We start from the raw sequence: 19,291 nt of genomic DNA on the forward strand, positions 1-19,291 counted from the left end.
AGCACAGTGGGGGCAGGGCCTGAGTGGGGGGGCTGGGTCTGTTGGGAGGGGCAGGGCCAGGGCCTGAGTGGGGTGGGGGCACAGGGCCTGAGTTGCGGGTGCATGGGCGGGGCATGGGGTGGGGGCAGGACCTGTTTGGGGGGGGGGCGGGCGGAGGGCCTGAGTGGGGCGGCCGCGGTGTGCGGGGGGGTTGCAGGGCCTAAGTGGGGCTGGCGCACAGGGTGGGGGGCAGGGCCTAAGTGTTGGGAGGCATGGGGTGGTTGGGGGGCAGGGGCTCAGTGGGGAGGGGCAGGGCCTGAGTGGAGGGAATGGGGGTGGGGAGGGCATGGGGGTGCAGGGCATGAGTGGAGAGGGGTGGCATAGAGTGGGGAGCAGGGCCTGAGTGGAGGGGGCACAGTGGGGGGGCAGGACCTGAGTTGTGGGGCCACAGGGGTGGGGGAAGACCTGAGCGGGTGGGCCATGGGCACGGGAGGGCCTGAGTGGGGGGTGCATGGGGAGGGATGCTGGGGGCCTTGGGGGCAGGGCCTGAGTAGGTGGGGCATGGGGTGGGCCTGAGTGTGAGGGGGGGCACAGGGCCTGAGTTGCGAGTGCATGGGGGTGGCACGGGGTGGGGGCAGGACTTGTTGGGGGGGGGCATGGGGGCGGTATGAGGGCCTGAGTGAGGAGGCCCCGGGGTGGGATGGAGGGGTGCCTGAGTGTGGTGGGGCATGGGGTGGGTGGGGGGCAGTGGCTAAGTGGAGGGGTCACAGGGGAGGGGCAGGGTCTGAGTCAGGGGGTGCACGTGGGGGGCAGGGCCTGAGTGGTGGGGGGCATAGGGCCTGAGTTGGGGGGGCATGGCCTGTATGGGCGGGTGTGTTGCTCGGCTTGAGAGGTGGAGGGGGATGGGGGAGGAAGGGCCTGAGTGGAGGGGCATGTGGGTTGGGGGTGGGCAGGGCCTAAATGGAGGGGGTAAGGGGGGGTGGGTGTCAGGTTCTGACTAGGGGATAGGCAATCCCTGGAGTATGGGGGGCAGGTCCTGAGTTTGGGGGGGTGGGGGGGGGGCACGGTGGGGGGAAGGGCCTGAGTGGGGGAGGGGCCTGAATGGAGGGCCTGAGTGGAGGCGCATGGGGGAACGCGTTGGGTGGGGGTGGCAGGGCCTGAGTGGGGGAGGAAGGGGGGCACGAGGTGGGGGGCAGGGCCTAATTGGGAGGGGGTACGGGGGGCTGGGGGTCAGGGTCTGACTGGGGGGCAGGCAGGGCCTGGAGTGTGGAGGGCAGGTCCTGAGTGGGGTGGGGGGGGGGTGCATAGGGTGGGGGGAAGGGCCTGAGTTGGGGGGGCCACAGCTGGGGGGACACGGGGGGTGGGGGCCAGAGTGGGGCGGGGGGCACAGGGAGTTGCAGAGTGTGAATGGGGAGGTGCATTGGTGTAGGGGGCCGAGTGGGGGGGGCATAGTTGGGGGGGGGGGCACAGGAGGGTGGCAGGGCCTGAGTTGGGACGGCAAGGTGGGGGCAGGGCCTGCTTGGGAGGGTCATGTAGGGGCAGGGCCTGAGTGGGGGGGCATGGGGGGGGAGCAGGGCCTGAGTGCGTGGGGCATGGGGAAAGCAGGGTCTGAGTGGAGGGCACAGGGGTGTGGGTGGAGGGGCATGGGGGGTGCTGCAGGGCCTGAATGGACGGCATGGGGGTGGTGGCGCAGGGCCTGGGTGGAGGGGCACGGTGGTGGGGGGGGGGGGGGCAGGGCCTGGGTGGAGGGGCACAGCTAGAGGGGAGAGGGGGTATGGATAGTGGCAAAGGGGCAGGGCCATGGAGAGAGTATTGGGGCTTGAAGTGAAGGGTCAAGGCTGGACGATGAGGTATTGGGGCGGGGCCAGAGGTGGAGGTGGGGCAAGGTGGGGCTAGAACGGAGGGGAGGGGTGGCTGGAGAAGGTTGGGAGAGGAAGGTGGTATACAGGCAGTAGGCCGTTCACTCCCTTAGGCCTGTTTTGCTATTCAATGAGCTTGTGACTGATATGTGAAAAAGTTGGCCTTTATATATAGAGGAGTTGAATAAAAGGGGGTAGAAGTTACGCTGCAGCTAGACATGCAATAGCAACTTTCCATCTTGTTAGGCAATGGTTTGCACCATGGTGGTCAACTCTATTAAGCATAGTCTGGTATGGCTCAGGAGTCCCACACTTGCACGGGAGTCTCTGTTGGATTTTCCGCAAGGGACAGCAGCTAGCTGAGAGGTTGGACGATTCGCTGATTCTGTTTTCCCTGGCTCCTCCTCTTGGCCAGCTTAAGAAAATAATTTCTGCTCACCTTCCGATGCCCTTCTAAACAGTCAGCTTTAGAGGTCATGGCCATCATTGACTGTCTCCCTCTTGTCATTGTCAATGTCTGTCATCTTTGTATTTCACTTGTAGGCGTTCTTGTTGTGGAGGAATGGATGCCCAGGAGTTTGTGACCCAATGGTCAGTTGACCGTACAGAAGGTCTTTGGTATACAGCAGTTATTTGCCAGATGAATGTGGCCGAGCCAGCACAAACATCGTTGACTTAGCAATGAGTGTATGCTGATAGGATTAGCATGGCCTAGGACATCTGAGTTGGTGACCTTTTCTTGCCCAGAGATGCCAAAGATATGTCTGAGACAGTGAAAGTGGAATCTGTTCAGCCTTTTCTCTTGCCTAGCATATGTTGTCCAGGTCTCACCACTGTAGAGGAGTGTGTTGAGGATACTGGCTTGGTGGACTCACAATTGATGTTCTCAGTCAGGTTGCAGTTGTTCCACTCTCACTCAGCTTAGACATAACAGTTGCAGCTTTTATGATGCGTGTGCTGATTTCTGCATTAAGTGACTGATTGTTAGTGATTCTAGAGCCTAGATGTGTGCAACTATCAACAATCTCCAGGATCACATTGTCAGTGCTGATAACTGGCAGAGTGGCAACATTTGTCTTCCTGATGCTGATGGTGAAACCAAGCTCATTACAGGTGTGAGAGAGTCTGTCCTTTTTGCTGCTGAAGGTGTTCCTCGGTTTGGAATGCTAGTGCATTCCCAGTCATCACCAGTGTAGAGCAACTCTTCTGATAAGGCCTGATGCTCTTTTGTCTTGGATTTCAGACGAGCAACGCTGAACAGCTTTCCGTCAATTCTGGTATGTAAATAGACAGCCTCTGTCGATGACCTGAAGGTGTATAACAGCAGCAAAGAGAAGATTATGCCAAAGAGTGTCAGTGCCAGGATACAACCCTGTTTGACCCCACTGTTGATCTCAAAGTGTTCCGATGTTGCCCCACCATAGCTGACCATACTCATCATGTTGTCATGGAAAGAGGAGACCACATTGAGCAGCTTTGGAGGGCAGTCAATTTTTTCCAGCAGTTTAAATAGACTACCTCTGCTCACATGGTCAAATGCCAATGAAGGCAGTATATCGTGGGCTCCTTTGTTCACAGCATTTCTGTTGCATCTTCCGGACTGAGAAGATCATGTCGATTGCAGATCTTCCAGTTCTGGCTTTTAAATGTTGATATTCAGATAGACTTAGGTGCCCTTGTGCTAGGAAGCCAAAGTTAACATAGAGGTGCAGCAAGCAATTAGGAAGGCGAATGACATGTCCTTTATTGCAAGAGGATTGGAACACAAGTGTAAAGAAGTGTTGCTGCAGTTGTACAGGGTTTTGGTGAGACCACACCTGGAGTGAAAGGGTTGCAAATCTTTGGAATTGTCTACCCATATAAGGGTTGTGGATGCTCCATTGTTGAGCATATTCAAGTTAGAGGTTGATAGATTTTTAATCTTTTAGGGAATGAAGGGATATAGGAAGCAGGCAGCAAGTGGAGTTGAGGCACAAGCTTACCATGCTCATATTGAATGGCAGAGCATGGCTTGAGGGACTGAATGGTCTCCTCCTGTTTCTTCTGTTCTTGTGTCCTTAGCTATAAGTTCATAATTCCACCAGTCACAGTAAGTAGAAGATAAACAACTTCCGTGATTTTATACATCTTTCTTTTCGACTAGCAGTTTGTAAAACCAAGGCATTTGAGTTCCTTTTCTGCTTTATTTAACAGCCTATTTAATAGTTAAGTGCACTATTTTTTGTGGTTTAAAGTGGGTACATGAATTAAGGGCTTTGAGCTTTGGTATCCACTCCAAGAGAGAATTGGATTGTTATTTGAAAAGGAAGAATGTGCATGGTTACAGGAAGAAGATGGGGGAACGGCACTGGGTGCATTGTTTGTTTGGAGATCCGGCACAGACACGACAGGCTGAATGGTCTCCTTCTATACTGTAACAATTCTGTGAAACCACACTGGGATTTAAGATAGATGCATTCAGCCAGGATCTGCAGTCTGGCAAGGGCAATGTGGGCAAATACTTTTCCCATGATGCTCAGCAGTGGGATGCCTCAATAATTGTTGCAATCACTGTGGTCGCCCTTGTTCTAGTACAGGTTTACAATCTTTGCATCACGCATGGCCTGGGGCACTGCTTTCTCCTTCTAGCAGAGACAGATAAGTTCAGGCTGATGCTATAGGAGTGCCGGTTTCCAGTGATTGATGAGTTCATCTGGTATAGCATCAGCACCTGGAGCTTTGCCCATTGACAAGTCAGTCAATGCCTTTGCTACGCTCCTCCACTGTGCATTCGATATCCAGCTCTGCCAAAACAGGCAGGCTTTCTATAATCTCTAGAGCTTCCCTGGTGACAGTGTTCTCCTTATAGTACAACTCAAGGTACTGTTCCAAACATTTCACCAGCTATTTATTGCTGTTGGTAATGACTTCTCCTGCCTTTGATTTCAGTGGAGCTGTTTTCTTTTTTGATGGATCTGTTGCCTTTCTGATCCCTTCATACATGCCCCTAACATTCCCTGTGTCGATGGACATCTGGATTTTCTGGCAGAGTTGTAACCAGCAGTCATTGGTGCACAGCCTAGCAATCTGTTGGACTTTACTTCAGTCAGCTCTTGGCGTATTCAGAGTCTTCTCTCTCAGAGCTTTCTTGCAATTAACAAGAATGAATCATTTGGCTTCAGTAACAGATTGCATCACAGTGATGTTAGCCTTGAACCAGTCAGCATTTTTCCACTCTTGTTTCCCATATGTTCAGAGTGTAGTATTGTAGATGGTGTCTTGAAGTATGTTCCTTTCACTTCTGCATTCTGTGTGGGAATTCTGGGAAACCCTGTTCAATTGAGTCGAGGAACTGTTGGTTTTTATCTGGGTAGACAGTATGGTTGACGTTGACATGAGGACAGCATTTCTGGTTTGAATGAAAACTTCGAGGGTTGCATCCTCACCTTCATGCACACCAGAGAGTGATCTGTATCACAATCAGTGCTGTGGTAGCTGCGTATGTTGAGAATGCTGTTCAGAGAGTCATGTCTCGTGATGATCAGACCCAGCTGGTGCCAGTGCCCCGATCTTGGATGTTTCCAGGATGCCATGTGGCATTTTTTTCCTGAAAAAGGTGTTAGTTACAAAAAGCTTGTGGTAGCAGCAAAGCTCAAGTAGCCTCTATAAATTCTCATTTATCTTTCCCACGCCATGATGTCCGAGGCAGGATGGCCATACCTTGTGGTCCGTGCTCACTCTTGTATTGAAATGCCCCAGTAGGTAAAGGTGGTCTGACTGAAGAGTTGACATCTTTCTCTCTTTTTTTTTGCCTTGTGCAATATATTCATCCATTTGTTGAGCAGAGACTCTTAAGGTCCAAACTTATATTGAAACAATTGGACCATGGCGGGTCAGCATCTTAACTCATTGGGGGCTACCTGAGTTGAGGTGGCATGGGTGGCTGGTGGGACACAATGGCCCCTCCCATAACTGGAGACGGCCCTTGGCACTCATTCTGTATACCAATTGAGTTGGGCTTATCACTCATAACTGCTGACTGCTGTCTTGTGTTGACGCTCTGCAGCGAAACTGGAGTGTCTTCTCCAAGGCGTAAGCCTGGGCAAAAGTTATGTAGACTCTAGGCTGCCCATATATCAGGGTCCCCCTCTTGACCTCCCAGGTTGAGTCCAAAGGAATGCAAAGCACAACATTTGGCACCGGCTTGGTTGCAGGATTTGCCAGAAAGATGACATATTTAGACATCCGTCCACCTTTGGGCTTCACTCCAGATTTTTTGTTGGGGTTTACTCCCTTAGCTTTCAACTCTCCTGAGGTATCTACAAGGCAGTGGAGCTATTTGTACCCAGCTAGGAGTGCCAGAACGTGTCCACGTGCCATGGGCCTACACACTGCATGTTTGTAGGCCAAATCTCTTCTGAAAGCTATACTTAAGAACATGTGAAATAGGAACAGTAGTAGGCCCCTCAAGCCTGCTCTGCCATTCAATGAGGTCATAGCTGATCTGATTGTGGCCTTAACTCCACTTTTCCTGCCTACCTCCATAACCCTTGACTCTCTTGTAGATCAAAAATCTAAAAATGCAAAGCCCTGGTTAAACCACAGCTGGTATGCTGTGAGCAGTTCTGAGCACCACACCTTAGGAAGAATGCCTTGGAGGGATTGCAGCGTCGATTTATTTGGATTCCAAGATGTAAATTTTGAGGAGGGATTACACAAAGTTGGGTTGTATTCTCTGGAATTTAAAAGTTAAGGGGTCATTTGATCAAAGTTTTCAAGATATTAAGGGCAGCAGATAGGGTTGATAGAGGGAAACTGTTTCCACTGGTTGAAGAGTGTATGATTAGGGGGCATAGTGTAAAAATTAGAGCCAGACCTTTCAGAAATGAATTTAGGAGACACTTCTTCCAAATGGTAGAAATTTGGAACTCTCTCCAACAAGTAACAACTGATGCTAGATTAATTGTCAATTTTAAAGCTAAGATTGTTAAATTATTGTTATGTGAAGGTATGAAGGGATATGGGTCAAAGGTGGGTATATGGGGTTTGGTAGCAGATTAGCCAACATCTTGTTAAATGATGGAACAAACTCATAAGAACATCCGAACAAAAAGCAAGAGTAGGCCATTCAGCCCCTTGAGCCGACACCGCCATTTAATAAGGTCATGGTTGATCTGAAAGTAACCTGAAATCTGCATCCCACCTGCCTCCGATAACCTATCACCCCCTTGCTTACCAAGAATATATCCAACTATGCCTTAAAAATATTCAAAGACTCTGCCTTTTCAGGAAGAGAATTCCAAAGACTCACGGCCCTCTCAGTGAAAAAATTTCACCTCATCCCTGTTTTAAGTGGGCGACCTGTTATTTTTAAACAGTGACTCCTAATTGTGGTTTTTCCACAAGAGGAAACATCCTCTCCACATCCGTCCTGTCAAGACCCGTCAGGATCTTATATGCTTCAATCAAGTCACTTCTTACTCTTCTAAAGCCCAGCAGATACAAATCTAGTCTGTTCAACTTTTCCTCATAAGACAACCCACCCATTTCAGGTATCAGTCTGGTAAACCTTCTCTGAACTGCTTCCAATGAATTTACATCCTTCCTTAAATAAGGTGACCAATACCATACACAGTACTCCAAATGTGGTCTCACTAATGCCCTGTATAACTGAAGCATAACCTTCCTACTTTTGTATTAAATTGCCCTTGCAATAAGTGAAAACATTCTATTAGTTTTCCTAATTACTTGCATACTAGCCTTTTGTGATTCATGCACTAAGTCACCCAGATCTCTCTGCACCTTAGAGCTCTGCAATCTCTCGCGATTTGGATAATATGCTTCTCCTTCATTCTTCCTGCCAAATTGGACAATTTCACATTTTCTCACATACTCCATTTGCCAGATCTTTGCCCACTCACTGAACCCATCTATATCTCTTTGTAGCTTCCTTATGTCCTCTTCAGAATTGTGTCATCAGCAAATTTGCCAATCATCCCTTCCATCCCTTCATCCAAGTCATTTATATAAATTGTTAACAGCTGACGTACCAGCACTGATCCCTATGGTTTTGGGCTTGGCCTAAATAGCCAAGTGGTTATGGTACTGGGTTTGTAACCCCAAGATCGAGAGTTCAAATCTCACAATGGCAAACTATGAAACAATGTAACTTCATCTGAAACAGATGGAAACGGGTTTGTACTCGAAAGAGTTACAAAAGAAAGAGATGCTAAACCACGAAAATCGCATTTTAAAAAAGATTATCAAGAGTTCAAATCTCACAATGGCAAACTATGAAGCAATGTAACTTCATCTGAATAGGAACAGATGGAAACGTGTTTGTACTTGAAAGAGTTACATAGGAGCAGACTAAAAGAGGTGTTGTTGGTTGCAGTCGCATGAAATGTAATGTGTCTCTGCAAATAAATGTTTGTGCATAAAGACTATACACTACTCGTTACATCTTGCCAACCTGAAAAAGATCCATTTATACCTAGTCCCTGCTTCCTGTTAGCCAGCCAATCTTCTATCCATGCCAATATGTTAACCCCTATACCAGTAGCTTTTAATTTCCCTAATAACCTTTGATGTGGCACTTTATCAAATGACTCTGGAAATCTAAGTACAGTACATCCACCGGTTCCCCTTTATTTACAGCACCTGAAAGAATTCCAATAAGTTTGCTAAACACGATTTCCCTTACACAAAATCATGTCGAGTCTGCCTGATGACCTTGAGCTTTTCCAAGTGCCCCACTATAACTTTTTTAATAATAGCTTCTAAGATTTTCCCTACAACAGACATTAAGCTAACTGGCCTGCGGTTTCCTGCTTTCTGTCTCCCTCCCTTTCTGAATAATGGAGTTACATTTGCTATCTTCCAATCTAACCTAATGGGACCTTCCCTGAATTTAAGGAGCTTTGGAAAATTAAAACTAATGCATCAACTATCTCACCAGACACTTCTTTTAAGACCCTAACATGAAGTCCATCAGGACCTGGGCTCTTGTCAGCCCGCAGCTCCAACAATCTACTCAGTACCACATCTCTGGTGACTTGCTTCCCCATTTCCATTTCCTGGTTTATAGCTGCTTCTGGGATGTTATTTGTATCCTCCATAGTGAAAACTGATGCAAAATACCTGTTCAAGGCACCTTCCATCTCCTTTTTAAAAATTCATTCATGGGATGTGGGCTTCGCTGGCTGGGCTAGCATTTATTGCCCATCCCTAGTTGCCCTTGAGAACGTGGTGGTGAGCTGTCTTCTTGAACCGCTGCAGTCCATGTGATGTAGGTACACCCACAGTACTGTTAGGAAGGGAGCTCCAGGATTTTGACCCAGCCACAGTGAAGGAACGGCGATATATTTCCAAGTCAGGATGGTGACTGACTTGGAGGGGAACTTCCAGGTGGTGGTTTTCCCATGAGTCTGCTGTCCTTATCCTTCTAGGTGGAAGTGGTCGTGGATTTGGAAGGTGCTGTCTAAGAAGCCTTGGTGAATTCCTGCAGTGCATCTTGTAGGTAGTACACACTGCTGCTACTGTGCGTTGGTGGTGGAGGGAATGAATGTTTGCAGATATGGTGTCAATCAAGTGGGCTGCTTTGTCCTGGATGGTGTCAAGCTTCTTGAGTGTCATTGGAGCTGCATTCATCCAGGCAAGTGGGGAGTATTCCTTCACATTCCTGACTTATGCCTTGTAGATATTGGACAGGCTTTGGGGAGTCAAGAGGGGAGTTACTTGTCGCACGTTTCCAAGCCTATGACCTGCTCTTTTGGCTGCAGTATTTATATGGCTAGACCAGTTCAGTTTCTGGTCAATGGCAACCCCCAGGATGATGATAGTGGGGGTAATGCCATTGAACATCAAGGCGCAATGGTTGGATTCTCTCTTGTTGGAGATGGTCATTGCCTGGCACTTGTGTGGCGTGAATGTTACTTGCCACTTGTCAGCCCAAGCCTGGATATTGTCCAGGTCTTGCTGCATTTGGACATGGACTGCTTCAGTATCTGAGGAGTCACAAATGGTGTTGAACATTGTACAATCATCGAACATCACCACTTCTGACCTTATGATGGAAGGAAGGTAATTGATGAAGCAGCTGAAGATGGTTGGGCCGAGGACACTACCCTGAGGAACTCCTGCAGTGATGTCCTGGAGCTGAGATAACTGACCTACAACAACCACAATGATCTTCCTTTTTGCTAGGTATAGCTCCAACCAGCGGAGAGTTTTCCCTCGATTCCCATTTCCAGTTTTGCTAGGGCTCCCTGATGCCACACTCGGTCAAATGTGGCCTTGATGTCAAGGGCAGTCACACTCACATTGGGAGTTCAGCTCTTTTGCCCATGTTTTAACCAAGGCTGTAATGACGTCAGGAGCTGTGTGGCCCTGGCGGAACCCAAACTGGGCATCAGTGAGCAAGTTAATGCTAAGCAAGTGCCGCTTGATAGCATTGTTGATGACCCCTTAGTGATGATGGAGAGTAGATTGATAGGGCGGTAATTGGCCAGGTTGGATTTGTCCTGCTTTTTGTATACGAGACGTACTTGGGCAATTTTTGACATAGCCGGGGTGATGCCAGTGATGTAACTGTATTGGAACAACTTGGCTAGGGGCATGGCAAATTCTGGAGTACAAGTCTTCAGTACTATTGCTGGAATACTGTCAGGACCCATAACCTTTGCAGTATCAGTGCCTTCAGCCCTTTCTTGATATCACGTGGAGTGAATCGAAGTGGCTGAAGACTGGCATTTGTGATGTTGGGGACCTCCAGAAGAGCGCGAGATGGATCATCCACTCGGCACTTCTGGCTGAAGATTGTAGCAAATGCTTCAGCCTACCTTTTGCACTGATGTGTTGAGCTGCTCCATCATTGAGGGTGAGGATATTTGTGGAACCGCCTCCTCCAGTGAGTTGTTTAATTGTCCACTATTATTCATGACTGATGTGGTACGACTGCTGAGCTTAGATATGATCCGTTGGTTGTGGGATTGCTTAGCCCTGTCTGTCACGTGCTGCTGATGGTGTTTGGCACACAAGTAGTCTTGTGTTATAGCTTCACCAGCTTGACACCTCATTTTTAGGTATGCCTGGTGTTGCTCCTGGCGTGCGTTCCTGTACTCTTCATTAAGCCAGTGTTGATCCCCTGGCTAGGTGGTAATGGTAGAGTGGGGGATATGCTGGGCCATGAGGTTACAGATTGTGTTCAAGTATAATTCTGCTGCCACTGATGGCCCACAACGCCTCATGGGTGCCCAGCCTTGAGTTGTTAGATCTGTTCAAAATCTATCCCATTAGCACGGTCGTAGTGCCACACAACACGATGGAGGGTATCCTTAATGTGAAGGCGGGACTTCTCCACAATGACTGTGCGGTGGTTAAACTAATTAGTAGGGGGGAGGATTCAATTGAAGGGAAGTTTAGATAATCAAAAATATGGGAGAGAACAGAGGTGCAGGATAGTAAAGAGGCAAACGACAATCAAAGTGTGACAGGAAGGGGCAGAAAATATAAGCAGTAGAGTGCAGCAGAAATTAAAACCAGAATGAATAATAATGGTAAAAAGTTTAAGGCTCTTTATCAAAATTCACGCAGCATTTGTAACAAGGTAGATGAGTTGACGGTACAAATAGAAATAAATGGATATGACTTGATAGCTATTATAGAGATGTAGTGGCTGGGTGACCAAGACTGGGAACTCGATATTCAAGGGTATTCGATGTTCTGGAAAAATAAGGGGAAAAGGAAAAGGAGATGGGGTAGCTTTGTTAATAAAGGAAGGTATCAGTGCTGTGGTAAGCAGTGATATAGGTGCAATATATTGTGATGTGGAATCAGTTTGGGTGGAAATAAGAAATAGCAAGGCGAAGAAGTCATGAGTGGAAGTCGTCTAAAGGCACCCGTAGAGTTGCCTCACTGTCAGACAAAGTATAAATCAGGAAATAATGGAGGCATGTAAGAAGGGTGCTACAATTGTCATGGGTGATTTTAATCTGCATAATGACAAGTCAGGTTGACAGGGGTAACATGGAAGACAAATTTGTAGAGTGCATCAAGAATTGTTTCTTAGAGCAATACATTGCAGAACCTACCCGGGGACAGGCTATTTTAGATCTAGTAATGGTAATGAGGTAAGATTAATAAAGATCTCATAGCTAAAGATCCTCTAGGGGTTAGTGATCACAACATGGTAGAATTTCAAATTCAGTTTGAGGGTGAGCAACTCGGTTCTCATACCAGTGTCCTCAACTTAAATAAGGGTAATTATAGAGGTATGAAGAAAAAATTGTCTAAAGCGGGCTGGGAAAATAGACTATTGGGAAGGTCAGTGGATGAGCAGTGGCAGACATTTAAGCAGATACTTCATAATGCTCAGCATAAAGAAGGACTCAATGAGAAGGATGAACCACCCATGGTTAACAAAGGCAGTTAAGGAGAGTATCCGATCAAAAACCAAGGCAAACTAAGTGGCGAAAACTAGTGGTAGACCAGAGGATTGGGAATTTTTTAGGAATCAGCAGCGGATGACTAAAAAGCTAATAAAGAGAGAGAAAATTGATTATGAAAGTAAATTGGCAAGAAATATAAAAACAAAGAGCAAGAGCTTCGATGGGTATGTAAGAGTGTAGCTAAAGTGAGCATGAGACCCTTGGAGGATGCGACTGGAGAATTGATAACGGGGAACAGGAAAATAATTTAAACCAATATTTTACATTGGTCTTCACAGTGGAGGACACTATAAACATTCCAAAGATATCAGATAAGCAAGGAGCTAATGGGAGGAAAGATCTTGTAACAGTCTCTATCACTGTTATAAAGAAACTAATGGGACTAAAGGCAGACAAAAAGCGGGAAACTAGGCCAGTCAGCCTAACATCTGTCATTGGGAAAATGCTAGAATCCATTATTAAGGAAGAAATAGCAGGACATTTAGAAAAGATTAACAATCAAACGGAGTCAACATGGTTTTGTGAAAGGGAAATCATATTTGACAAATTTGGCAGAGTTCTTTGACAATATAACAAGCACAGCTGATAAAGCTGATAAAAACCGTTAGATGTAGTGTATTTGGATTTCCAGAAGGCATTCGATAAGGTGCCACTTAAAAGGTTATTGCACAAGATAAGAGCTCGCGGTATTGGGGTAATGTATTAGCATGGATTGAGGATTGGTTAACATGCAGAAGACAGAGATTCAGGATTAATAGGTCATTTTCAGGTTAGAAAGACGTAACTAGTGGATTGCCACAAGGATCAGTCCTAGGGCCTCAATTATTTATTATCTATATCAATGACTTGGAGGAGGGGGCAGAGTGTAATGAATCCAAATTTGCTGACGATACAAAGATAGGTGGGAGGGCATGTTGGCTTGAGGACATGAGGAATCTGCAAGGGGATATTGTCAGATTGAGTGAGTGGGCAAAACTTGGCAGATGGAGTTTAATGTACGAATATATGAGGTCATGCACTCTGGTAGGAAAAACCAAAAGACAGGCTATTATTTAAATGGAGAGAGACTCCAAAAAAGTGTAGCACAGAGGGATCTGGGTGTTCTTGTGCATGCAACACAAAAGGTTAACATGCAGGCGCAGCTAGTAATTAAGAAGACAAATGGAATTTTGGCCTGTGTTGCTAGGAGGTTGGAGTTTAAAAATAGGGAAGTCTTGTTACAACTGTACAGGGTGTTGGCGAGGCCACACCTGGAATACTGTGTACAGTTTTGGCCTCCGTATGTACGAAAAAGGATATACTGGCATTGAAGGCAGTTCAAAAGAGATTCACTGGGCTGATTCCTGGGATGAAGGGGCTGACTTATCAAGAACAACTAAATAGATTAGACCTTTATTCATTAGAGTCCAGAAGAATGAGGGGTGATCTTATTGAAACGTAAAAGATTCTGAGGAGGCTTGACATGGTAGATGTTGAAAAGATGTTTCCACTAGCGGGGGAATCTTGAACTGGGAGTTCAAAAATAGGGAAGTCTTGTTACAACTGTACAGGGTGTTGGCGAGGCCACACCTGTAGTACTGTGTACAGCTTTGGCCTCCGTATGTACGAAAAAGGATATACTGGCATTGAAGGCAGTTCAAAAGAGATTCACTGGGCTGATTCCTGGGATGAAGGGGCTGGTAGTTACAGAATAAGGGGATACTCATTTAAAACTGAGGTGCGAAGGAATTACTTCTCTGAGGGTAGTGAATATCTGGAATTCTCTACCTCAGAGAGTTATGGAGGCTAGATCACAAAGTATTTAAAGAAGAGGTAGATAGATTTCTTGAATTATCAGGGAGTTGAAGGCTATGAGGAGCTGACACGAAAGAGGAGCTAAAACTGGGGCAGATCAGCCATGATCTTATTGAATGGCGGGGTAGTCTTGAGGGGCCGAGTGGCCTACTCCTGTTCCTATTTCTTATGTCCTACCAATACCGTCATGGATGGATGTATCTGCAGCAGGCAGGTTGGTGAGGATGAGGTCAAGTATGTTTTTCCCTCACCACCTGCTGCAGACCCAGTCTCGCAGCTATGTCATTTAGAACTTGGCCAGTTAGATCAGTAGTGGTGCTACCGAGCCACCCTTGGTGATGGACATTGAAGCCCCCCACCCAGAGTACAGAGTACACCCTTGCCACCCTCAGTGCTTCCTCCAAGTGGTGTTCCACATGGGAGAGCACTGATTCATCAGCTGAGGGAGGGCTGTACATGCTAATCAGCAGGAGCTTTCCTAGCCCAGGTTTGACCTGATACCATGAGACTTCTTGGAGTCCAGAGTCGATGTTGAGGGCAACTCCCTCCTGACTGTATACCATTGTACCACCACCTCTGCTGGGTCTGTCCTGCCGGTGGGACAGGGCATACAGAGTGCTGGTGGTGCCTGGGACATTATCTGCAAGGTATGATTACATGAGGATGTCACATGACTAGTCTGTGAGATAGCTCTCTCAATTTTGGCACTAGCCCCCTTTGCAGGGTTGACAGGGCTAAGATTGCCATTGTCGTTTCCAGTGCCAGGTGGTCCATCCGGTTTCATTCCTTTTTTGTGACTTTGAAGCGGTTTGTTACAACTGAATGGCTTGCAAGGCTATTTCAGAGGGCATTTAAGAGTCAGCCACCATGCTATGGGTCTAGTGTCACGTGTAGGTTAGACTAGACCAGGAAGGACGATAGATTTCCTTCCCTAAAGGGGCATTGGTGAACCAGATGGGTTCTTACAACAATTGACAATGGTATAATGGTCATCATTCGATTTACATCATCCAGATTTTTATTGAATTCAAATTCCACCATTTGCCGCGACAGGATTCGAAGCTAGGTCCCCAGCGCATTACCCTAGGTCTCTGGGTTACCAGTCCAGCGACAATACCACTACGCCATCACCTCCAGACTCACTTTCTATAGGACTAATGCTCACTTTGTTTACTCTTTTTTAAAAAATATTTGTAATAATTCTTATTATCTGTTTTTATATTTCTGGCTAACTTTCTCTCATACTCTAATTTTTCTCTTGTTATTAGTCTTTTCGTCATTCTTTGCTGTTCCTTGTATTCTGTCCAGTCTTTTGACTTGCCACCTGTCTTTGCATAGTTATATGCTTTTTCTTTAAGTTTGATACTGTCTTTAACCTTTCTAGTTAACCACGGATGGTGTGTCCATCCCTTAGATTTTTTCTTACTCGGAATGTATCTATTCTGTGCATTCTGAAATATGCCCTTAAATATTAGCTACCGCACCTTTATTGACTTATCTCTTAACCTAATTTGCCAGTTTACCTTAGGCAGCTTGGCTTTCATGCCCTCATAATTGCCCTTATTTAAGTTTAAAAACTTAGTCTCAGACCCACTCCTCTCTCCCTCAAACTAAATGTAAAATTCATTATAGTCTTTGCTACCTAGGGTGGTCTTCATTATGAGATCATTAGTTACTAGTATAGCCTGCTCTCTGGTTGGCTCCATAAAGTGCTGTTCTAAGAAACTATCCCGGAAACCTTCAATGTATCCCTCATCTAGGCTATGTTTGACCATCTGACTTTTCCGGTCTGTATGTAAATTAAAATCTCCCATGATTATCCCCATGCCTGTCTGACAAACTCCAATTATTTCTTCCTTTATGCTCAACCCTACCATGTGGTTACTATTAGAGGGTGTGTACACAACTCCCACAAGTGACTTCTTGCCTTTACCATTTCTCACCTCTACCCATTGGGCTAAATGACCTCCTTCCATTCTAGTGTATTCTAATTCCATCTGTCCTCCTTGGCTGTAAATCCTTTAGTACCCTTTACTTTCAAAAATCTATGAATCTCAGACTTAACATTATTAATTGAGCTAGCATCTTCTGCCTTATGTAGGTTTTTTTTTGGTTTTCCCTTGCAACCAATTCCCTGGCAACTGAGGCTAAACCAGACTTTTTGCAGGCTGGTGTTATATTTGACTCCAGGATGAGCTTCCTATCTCATATCTAGACCATCAGTAAGACCGTCTATTTCCACCTCCATACTTCTCCCTAGCAACTATCTGAGATTAGAACTTTGGTGTCACTTTTGACTCTGAGATGAGTTTCCAACCTCCTATTCGCGCCATCACTAAAATTGCTTATTTCTACCTCTGCAATATCACCCAACTTTGCCCCTGTCTCAGCTCATCTGCTGCTGAAACCCTCATTCAGGCCTTTGTTATCCCTAGACTTGACTATTCCAACAGTCTCCTGGCCTCCTGCAATCTACCCTCCGTAAACTGGTCATCGAAACTCTGCTGCCCATGTCTGTACTCGTATCAAACCCTGTTCTCCTGTCACTCTTGTGCTCACTGACCTATATTGGCTCCTGGTCAAGCAATGTCATGATTTTAAAATTCTCATTCTTGTTTTCAAATCAACCATTGTCCCTCCCTATCTCTGTAATCACTTCTAGCCCCACAATCCTTTGAGATATCTGCATTGCTATAATTCTGGCTTCTTGAGCATCTCCGATTTTAATTGCTCCGCCATTGGTGGCTGATGAGATCAGCCATGATCGTAATGAATGGTGGGGCAGGCTCGAGGGGCTGAATTGCCTACTCCTGCTCCTAGTTCTAATATTATGTTCTTTCAGTTGCCCAGCCCTTAAGCTCTGGAATACGCTTCCTACACCTTTCCACGTCCTTTAGGACACTCCTTAAAATCTACCTCTTTGACAAAACTTTTAGTCATCTGACTTAATATCTTCTTATGTGGCTCAGTGTCATATTTTGTTTTATATTGCTCCTGTGAAGCACCTTGGAATGTTTTATTATGTTAAAAGTGCTATATAAATATTTTCAAACTTTTTCAAACAACACCTTGGGGTATTTCACTACGATAAAAGTACTATATAAATATAAGTTGCTGTTGTTGTTGAATTTGCACTGTTTCTAAGATGCAGTGCCCACAACTGTATGCAGTACTCCAGATGTGGTCTAACCAGGGCTTTGTATAGCCTCTTTATATTATTGCCCTCTAGTTATTTAAAATATTTTCTCTTTGACTAAGCTTTTGGACATCTGGGCTATTCCCTGCTTGTGTGGCTCAGTTTAGCTTTTTTCCCACAACCCTCCTGTAAAGTGACTAGGGGCATTTTATTTTGTTAAAGATGTATATAAATGTAAGTTGTTGTTGAATGTTGCACATTTCTACCACCCATTGCATGAAGAAGTATTTCCTATCTTCTTTCTTCAATGGCCTGACTCTGATTTTAAGATTCTTTTTTGCCCTCGGCCTGGTCTCCCACACCAGTGGAAGGAATTTCTCTCATTTGCTCTAACAATTCCTTTCAAAGTCCTAAAAACAATTACCACTTTACCTCTTATAGTCCAGGGAATAAAAGCCTAGTTTTTGTAATCTCTGCTCCTAATCTAACCCTTGCAGCCCTGGTAACATTCTGGTATGGTCCTCATCACCATTCACTTAAGTCCAAAGGACTTGAAAGGATATGGTGCACAACTGGCTTAGCTATTTACCACAAGATCTGGCTGGACTACTTAAAACAGTACAGGGTCCTGCTCGTACTAGTTAACTGCTCACTACTTTAGGATAATCCTGGGATGCAAATAAAACTCTTGGCTTCTTTTCTCGACTGTAGCCCATTGTCTTAAACACCTCTCCTCTGTCCTCTCCACCCTCACTTCCAACAACAAGTGCGAGGAACTCATGGACTTCTTTGTCACTAAGATTGAGACAATCTGATAATTTGCCTCTGCTGTGCCCCCTCCCTTCCACTAAGCCGCCTGGCCAAACTTTCTTTAATGCTCTCCTCCTTGCCCTAACCCTGAGCTCGCATCTTTAGTTTCTCTCCTTTCTTCCCTCATGCCCTTTCTGAGCTCATCTTATCCATGAGACCTCCTGTTCCCTTGACCCTACTCCCACTAAATTGCTGACCCACAAAACTTCCCCCTTCTGGTCCCCATGTTAGCCAATATTGTAAATGATTCTCTATTTTCAGGCGTTGTCCCTCTCCCCGTAAATCTGCTGTCATCACTCATCTCAAAAAAAAATCAAACCTTGATCTGAGCTCCTTTAATTCTGGCCTCTTGAGCATCCCTGATTTTCATTGCTCCACCACCAGCAGTCTCTAAGCTCTGGAGTACCCTTTCTATACCTCTCCACTTCCACCTTGCTTTCCTTCTTTAAGACACCTTTTAAAGCCTACCTCTTTGACGAAGTTTTGGTCATTTAACTTAATATCTCCTTAAGTAGCTCGGTATTATATTTTGTTTTATAATGCTCCTGTGAAGTGCCTTGGGGCGTTTCATTACTTTAAAAGTTCTAAATAAATATAAGTTGCTGTTGTTGTTGAATCTGCACTGCTTCTAAGGTGCAGTGCCCACAACTGTATGCAGTACTCCAGATGTGGTCTAACCAGGGCTTTGTATAGCCTCTTTATATTATTACCCTCTAGTTATGTAAAGAATTAAAATTTGTTCCAAGTTGGATGACCTCATACTTGCATTGAATTTCATCGGCCATAGTTTCGCCCACTCGCTCAATCTATCAATGTCTCTTTGTAATTTTATGCTCCCGCCTACGCTGTTTACTATGCCACCAATCTTTGTCATTGGCAGATTTAAATATAGGGCTCTTTGTTGTGTTATCTAGATCATTAATAAACTACTTGAGGCTGCAGAACAGATCCTTGTGGGAAACCACTATCCACTTCCTTCTAATTTGATTAAATATCCATTATCCCTACTCTCTGTCTTCTACTATCTATTCAATCTCTTAACTAGTTCAATAATTTGCCTTTAGTTTCATGAGCTTTAATTTTTGCTAACAGTCTGTTATGTGGAACCTGATTGAATGCCTTCTGGAAGCTCATATAAACTACATTCATAGATATTTCTGTATCTACTACATTAGTTACTTCCTCAGAAAATCGTTCATTAGATATGGTCTACCCTTTACCAATCCATGTTGGCTTTCTCTCATTAGCTCAAATTTCTCTAAGTGCTCAGTCACTTTGTCCTTAAC

At 45.7% G+C, this 19,291-nt stretch overlaps 1 protein-coding gene across 1 annotated transcript in view; it reads left to right on the top strand.

The window, feature by feature from the left end:
* Window positions 1-19,291, top strand: part of pcnx2 (pecanex 2) — a 215,934-nt gene that overhangs the window by 532 nt on the left and 196,111 nt on the right. The window lies entirely within an intron of this gene.

This window comes from Carcharodon carcharias, chromosome 5 (genome assembly GCF_017639515.1).
Source record: "Carcharodon carcharias isolate sCarCar2 chromosome 5, sCarCar2.pri, whole genome shotgun sequence".
Lineage (NCBI taxonomy): Eukaryota > Metazoa > Chordata > Chondrichthyes > Lamniformes > Lamnidae > Carcharodon > Carcharodon carcharias.